This window comes from Schistocerca serialis, chromosome 5 (assembly GCF_023864345.2).
Source record: "Schistocerca serialis cubense isolate TAMUIC-IGC-003099 chromosome 5, iqSchSeri2.2, whole genome shotgun sequence".
In the NCBI taxonomy this organism is placed as follows: Eukaryota; Metazoa; Arthropoda; class Insecta; order Orthoptera; family Acrididae; genus Schistocerca; species Schistocerca serialis.
In genome coordinates this window covers 582,521,162-582,529,152 of record NC_064642.1, presented here as the reverse complement: position 1 = coordinate 582,529,152, position 7,991 = coordinate 582,521,162, and the positions used below count along the sequence as shown (strand labels likewise).

The 7,991-nt window shown below is 45.4% G+C and overlaps 1 pseudogene; it reads right to left on the bottom strand.

The window, feature by feature from the left end:
• Window positions 1-361: 361 nt before the first annotated feature.
• On the bottom strand, window positions 362-479 carry LOC126482906 (5S ribosomal RNA; annotated as a pseudogene).
• Between the last annotated feature and the right edge of the window lie 7,512 nt (window positions 480-7,991).

The window sequence follows — 7,991 nt, the reverse complement described above, 5'->3', positions numbered from 1 at the left end:
AGGTTTAATTAGTTCTAAGTTCAAGGCGACTGATGAGCTCAGAAGTTGAGTCGCATAGTGCTCAGAGCCATTTGAACCATTTTTATTTCTACATTGATTTCTGGTAAGTTCTCCTTCCTCTCTTTTGTACTCCAACCTACTAAATTAAACTAAACTCCTCCCGAAAAGGCCATGAAGGCCCTAGGGGACTGACCAGCCGCCGTGTCATCCTCAGCCCACAGGCGTCACTGGATGCAGATATGGAGGGGCATGTGGTCAGCACGCCGCTCTTCCGGCCGTATGTCAGTTTCCGAGACCGGAGCCGCTACTTTTCAATCAAGTAGTCCTCAGTTTGTCTCACAAGGGCTGAGAGCACTCCACTTGCCGACAGCGCTCGGCAGACCGGATGGTCACCCATTCAAGTGCTAGTCCAGCCCGACAGCGCTTAACTTCGGTGATTTGACGGGAACCGGTGTTACCACTGCGGCAAGGCCGTTGGCACAACAACCTACACTGCGCAACAAAATTAAAGGATCATCTTTTCGAAACTCCGTAACTGTTTCCCACCCCGACGCGTAAGTTTGAAATTTGGGTGCAAGATGCATACAATCTTCTTCTGTAATAGTGAAAAAGCGTCGCATCCTGAGACGTTACCCTCGGGCTTGGCGACGCTGCAAACAATAAACAACAAGATGTCGACACAGGGGAAAAAGATGATCGCAGCTCAGGAGTCCATTTAAACTGTAAGGTTAGTTAACGATGTCGCTTTGGCGCCAAATTTCACCACACTTCTGCTCAGTACCGTCATGCACTGGTCACTCGATGCAAAGGTAGCCACACCTCCTCTTACCCAGATTTCACCCCTTCCTTTGATGCTTATGTGACGGATGTCAGAACCGCGACATCCAGCGGTGAGATCACGCAGATTTCTTATGGGTGGCCGAGGGAAACATTTTACATACACCACCTCTCAGGATCGACACGAAAAGGCCTCAGGAGAGGACATAAAAGGCGTAATGAAACCACCACCTCGACTGGTGGAATGATTCCCATACTTTCGCGGTCGAAAACAACAGTTCGCGATAAACAACAGTGCTATGACAATGTTCGACACTGCTGCCACCCCCCAAGGCGTTTCAATCTTACTCTAAGGACTTCGTGGGGTGCAGGAGCATTGAATTTGATCTAATCGCTTTGGAATACAGTGTGGAACCACTAGACACCGTTGAAAAACATTTGATGAAACCTGAAAGGGATCCGAAGCAGAAGCATGTTTTTATCTACCTTTGTTGCGGCTTACTATTACGTTATCGTGGGGGTGGCGGGGTGGGTGCGGGGGGGGGGGGGGGTGAGTCGGCGGGTGGCGAAGTCCAGCATCAACATTGAAATGTGTGTCGATAGAACGGTAAAGGGTCCGTATAACACCCCCTCCCCTGCCAGTAGAGCAACTCGCTCAGTGATACACACGCAGCTTAGTTGAGTGCCTTATACGTGTACCTGTCAGAAACTTAAACAGCAGGGCATGCCTTGCGGCTGTTTTAGCGCCTGAAGGCAAGCAAAAACAACATGTAAGATGAGGAAGGGGTTGCCTAGCCCTTAGGCGCTTGAGCATCCGTGGTGCTGAATGTGTGCGTGAGGGCGTGCCGCCGAAGTTGGGGTTTTTTGCCATTTCATTCACGCACATTTTAATCTTGCACCCCGACCCCTCCCTCCAACTTGTGAATGATAACGCCACATGAGGGTGAGAAATAGGAAGGGTGTAAAAGCATATAAACTGTTCGCTGCTTCGGATCACATTCAGATTTCGTCTAATTGTTTTAACAGACCCTAGCTCCGAAACATACGACAGAGAAAAAACTGCGGTCGCTCTACACCCCAGGGAGGTCAGATCACTTTCAATGGGATTGGAGCTCAAATGGTTCAAATGGCTCTAAGCACTATGGGACTTCTGAGGTTATCAGTCCCCTAGACTTAGAACTACTTAAACCTAACTAACCTAAGGACATCACACACATCTATGCCCGAAGCAGGATTAACCTGCGACCGTAGCAGCGGCGCGGTTCCGGACTGAAGCGCCTAGAACCACTCGGACACAGCGGTCGCTGGGATTGAAGCTCCACAATGTTGTTAGAGTAAGGTTGAAACGCCTAGGGGATGGCACTAGTGTCGAACGTTGTGAAGAACGCCTTCCTGTTGGGCATCGCATTGCGAAATGTCGTTTTCGACCGCCAAATGCGTGGTAATGAACGCCCCAAGTGAAGAGGAGGTTTCATTGACGCCCTTTATGATACTCCCTGACGCCTTTCCTTGTCGATTTTGAGTGGCGGTATGTGTTAAATGTTTTCCTTGGCCACTCTTAAGAAAACCGCGTGATTTCAGCGCTAGTTGCAACGGCTATTGCCTCCAACGTCGGATCAGAAGAATGGCGTGAAGTGTGGGTAAGAAGGGGTGTGACGACCTTCCCATCATGTGACACGTTCATGTCGTTTTGGGCAGAATTTTGATTCTCCACAGAAGAGTAGCACTGCCATATTCTCTTCGTTAGCATGAACTGTACTCACACAAGTCTTCAACTCAAGATAGTGGACTCAATTACCGGTGTCCATTTTCGTCAGTTTACTGTCAGCTACAGGAAGTGGACGATTTACGTTAGCCCGGCTTCATTCTGTGGTAGTATGGGGAGTTAAAGTCAAATTTGTGTTACCCTTTTACTGACGCACTGCTTACGTGGATGGTACACTGGTACGTTTTTGAACATGTCTTGAGTAGAGGGAGTAGAACACAGAATAAAAAATATAAGGTGCAGGTTAAAAAAGGCACAGTGCTGTTAATATCTTCGCATGCAAAAAACTAGAAGAAAGGCAATCATTCTGGCTAATGTGTCCCTGCAAACTAAACAATATTTTCTACAATATTTTCATTTGAACATATAGCGATTGTGGTGTTCACAGTACATGGGACACCCAGTGTATACATTGTCCTGCAAAACTTAAGGATGAGACAGATAAAGTAATTTAATATATTAACAAATTCGGTGGAAATGAATCATAGTGCTGGAGCATGTTTCCAGAGGTCTCCAAATCGCGCACAGTATGTTAGACGTCACAAGGTATGAGGTCTAACTGACTGTAGCGCCTAGTGGGACAAATCGAGCCAGTTGAAGGAAACGGAAAAGACAACGTGTGTCAATCAACGAGCAGTTACGGTTACTGGCGGTGTACTCCATTACAACGTGGCTCGAAAACAAATGGTTCAAATGGCTCTGAGCACTATGGGACTGAACTGCTGTGGTCATCAGTCCCCTAGAACTTAGAACTACTTAAACCTAACTAACTTAAGGACATCACACACATCCATGCCCGAGGCAGGATTCGAACCTGCTACCGTAGTGGTCGCGCGGTTCCAGACTTTAGAGCCTAGAACCGCTCGGCCACTCTGGCCGGCGGCTCGAAAACAGCTGTTGCGTGACTTCACATGGGGAAGAATCATCGGGAAACTGAGATAAGTATGGCGAGTTTAGCTCAAGAGTTTGGTATTACAGACGGCATTGTTTCTCGTGTATGGGGTGCGTTCCGAGCCACAGGCACTGCTGCCTGGAAGAGAGGAGGCGGTCGGTCGGCCACTATCAACTGCAGCGACAAATGACCGCTGCATTGTGCCACAGGTGAGAAGGTATCCACATCACACAGCGGATGCAGTTATGTTTCGCAGGCTCTCGCACATTTGCGGCAACGTTTGCGATAGTACGAAGCGCATATTGTCTGGTGCAACGAGGAGTGGGGTCGCGTGCTCTTCTCGTATGAAAGTTGAATCAGACTGAGGGATAATTTTGGACGTACTTATATGGCGAGAGATTGGAACACGTAATCCACACAGGAACATTTTAGAACGTGACTGATTTGGTGGTCCAGGTGTTATGATGTCTGGAGCCATAATGGTGGATAAGGTTCAAATGGCTCTGAGCACTATGGGACTCAACATCTATGGTCATCAGTCCCCTAGAACTTAGAACTACTTAAACCTAACTAACCTAAGGACATCACATAACACCCAGTCATCACGAGGCAGAGAAAATCCCTGGCCCCGCCGGGAATCGAACCCGGGAACCCGCGCGTGGGAAGCGAGAACGCTACCGCACGACCACGAGCTGCGGACTGGTGAATAAGGGTGTTGACCCCAAATCTCTGAACACGTCACAGTTAATTGTGATACTACTCTTTCCCCTTGTGCGTATTTTCAGAGGCGCGTTCGGGCCTGACTTCGGTTTTATGGATGGCAATGCACAACGGCATCGAACAGCGCAGGTGGATGAGCTTTGAGAACGAAAGGATATTCGGCGAATGTAGTGGCCTGTCTATTCCTTCGACTTAAATCCCATCGAGCACGTCTGGGGTGCTTTGGGGAGACGTATCGCAGCACGTCCACATGGACTAACAACTTTCCAGCAGTTGTCAACCACACTAGTGGAGAACCGTATGGCCCTAACACAAGAACTCCGTATCAGCTTTGTGGCCGGCATGGGAACACGTTGCAGAGCATGCATTTCCATCCGTGGTGATCCTACACCCTATTAAGAACCATCTCCTGTCTTTGGCAGTGTCAGGGGAGCATCATAAACTTCGGTGACTGGAGTGTAGTTACTGACTTTGAATAAAAGCATCATTTCTGTTCGTATCATTGTTATTTTTTTAAGTTACCTTCTGTGCTATACTGTAGCAGCACCTTCTATGTACGGTTCAAGTTTCATTGAGCTAAGTTACTTGGCAGTGGCTGTAGTCCGTGGTCCTAACAGGTCTGTTCACGCTTGCTCTAAAACATTAATTTGGAAGGTTACAACTGAGTCTTGAAACGATGAAAATGAAATATCACGCATACGGGTTGACATAGGGGAACGAGAATAATTCTTTCGAAGTTAAATCGGACGAACATTGCAGTGAGGCATTATTTCACCGTTTTTCCGCCTGATTATTTTGTAGGAAAGTTTTTATAATTAACTATTGTGTTATTCTGTTATGTACTGCCGAAGAAGTCAATTAAGCGATTAATAATCAGGCAACGCGCAAACCAATATCACCGCTTCGGTGCGAGTCACATACTAGTTGGCATTCCAACACAATTTTGCGTCACAGATTAAATTTGTGGCAGACAGTCTGAATAAAAATGCGTATTTATAAATTTTTTTGAGATGGGCAGTGGAGTTATATACGAATAAATAGTGGTCAGTTTATTTGTGCAGTTTTTTATGAGTGAAAGACACTTCACTAGCCGGCCGGTGTGGCCGAGCGGTTCTAGGCGCTTCAGTCTGGAATCGCGCGACCGCTATGGTCGCAGGTTCGAATCCTGCCTCGGGCATGGATTTGTGTGATGTCTTTAGGTTAGTTAGGTTTAAGTAGTTCTAAGTTCTAGTGGACTGATGACCTCAGATGTTAAGTCCCATAGTGCTCAGAGTCATTTGAACCATTTGAACACTTCACTTGAAATACAACGAAATCAATGGGAGAAATGTATCTAGTAGATACACGGTATATACCAAAACCAGTGAAGAAGACGACGACGGCGCAAATCGATCATTTCCTTGGAAGTGCTCCCCGAAAGAACCTGCATCGAATTTCTTCGTGTCTTCGATACCCATAAGGAGCCGTTTATCTTACAGTAAATCATTTGGCAGTCTTCTCCAATTGTAGTTTAGTAACAATTGATCCTGTTCGATCTTCACGAAATTCATCGCTCACGGAAGCACTGTCACTAAAATCTCCGTAAATCACTTATAAACAATCTACTCTGAAGGCGCTGATTCTCAAGTATTGAACCAAGCGATTCGAGACGTCGTTGAACTGGGCCTCCAGTCAATATGTTCACGTGAAATCACCATTTTTTTACGTCACTGTTTCTATAAAAGCTCACTCTAAACAAAATACTCTGCCATGTTCTGAGGAGGCATTGTTTACTATTACAAAATGACAAAGTTTAAAACAATAATGTCACATCACAAAAGCGCTCTCTTCGTAAAAGACTAAAAGGCGACCCTTTCATTTATCTACATCCGAAGTGCATCGAGTCACACCTCTTCAAAATTCCATTCAAGCTGCCAGAAGTCGAATCTTCTTCCTTTTCTACTCCACCTTCGCTCGCACACATTTATATTTCAGATGAGGCTTACTTGTTAGGGCCAAATTTTGTGGTAAGCTCCTATGGGACCAAACTGCTGACGTCATCGTTCCTTAGGCTTACACACTACTTACCCTAACTTAAACTAACTTACGCTAAGGACAACACACACACTCATGCCCGAGGGAGGATTCGAACCGCCGGCCGGAGTGACCGAGCGGTTAAAGGCGCTACAGTCTGGAACCGCACGACCGCTACGGTCGCAGGTTCGAATCCTGCCTCAGGCATGGATGTATGTGATGTCCTTAGGTTAGTTAGGTTTAAGTAGTTCTATGTTCTAGGGGACTTATGACCACAGCAGTTGAGTCCCATAGTGCTCAGAGCCATTTGAACCATTCTGACTCGAACCTCCGACGGGGGGAGCCGCTCGAACCGTGGCGAGGCGCCTAGGACCGCACGGCTACCCCGCGCGGCTGTTAAGGCCTATATGATTGTTATATAAAATATAACATCAGAGCTATTTTAAATATGCTGCCCCTATAATTTTATTTTTGGTAACGTTTTTATTCATGTTGCTCACTTTCCTGTAAATAGTGTTATGGTTACATTACGGGCAAAGATTTTGAGATGATACGATATTTCTGTGTTCTTCAACATAAAAATATCAGTAAACAGCCAGTTGTTTAAAGGTTGTAACCCTCACGTATAATGCCACTTGAATCTTGTGATTACTAGTTTGGTTGGTTTGGTGCTTAAGGGCGCCCATCGGCGAGGTTATTATCATTCTGATTGTATTCCGCATGAATGAATGTGTGAACTGCTTAACGTTAAGTACACAAGCGAGAAAAAGTGTAGATAAGGTTCGACTCAGTAATAAGGAAGTAATAAATTAAAACGTAATCTCTGATGCGTCAGTTTTACTACATAATCAGCGAATATGTGGCAAACGATAAACTGTTTTCCTTCCGTCGTATTATGGAGGCTTTTAGCAAGAGAAAGGTTTCGCAAAGGTTTTAAATTATATGTAAATATTGTTGCAAGTCGCAAAGCGCTCTCATTTTCAAATCCTGAATGAATATAATCTGCGTATTTGCGAGCGATGAATTACGCTGCCTGAAGACGTATACACAGTTTCCAACTGTAATACTTGGCTTACCTCTTTAAACTTTAACCTAAGATTATACCTAGCAGTGAGTAGATCATGACAAATTTTGGAATGTGACCTGTTTCCACGAACAGGGCTAACCATTTAGTAGCATAGATATCTTTTACGAGATATTTTGAGTAATCTCTCTTACTTTCTACACTTTATAAAACAGAAAAAGTAAAGGCACCATCATGAGCATATTGTTAATGTTTGATATGGCATAGAGAAACTCAGCGCACAAACTATTCCTATGGACTCTGTGTATACTGTCCCTGCGTAGAACTGTTACCATGTAGTAATGTGACGCTTTCCCGCCGACGTAAATCATGTCAGTGAAGAGGTGTTTAACTGCCAGTCGGTTCTATAGAATGCGAGTTGTTTAGACGAGTCGACGTGAAGATATGACAGAATACCAGAAAGGATCTGTCGTGTTTGGACGCGCTGACGACCACACTGTGAAAGAAGCTGGCCCATTTTTTTGTCCCTTAACGCATACCGTGCCACGTGTCAACAAGAAATGGTGTATCACACGCAGCTACGCAAAACGGTATAACAAGTTTGGCAATAAAACATCCCAATCGACAGGGAGTGGAAACAAGTGGTATGCCTTAACAATGACAATTTTGTTTAAAATTCGACAGGAAATGCTGCTGTCAGGGAATTTACGTTCATCTCAATAAACTTCCTAGCGAACATAGCGGAAGTAATATACTCAGTGGACATCAAGCTCTACGTCTTTATTGACAAAACAGCACTG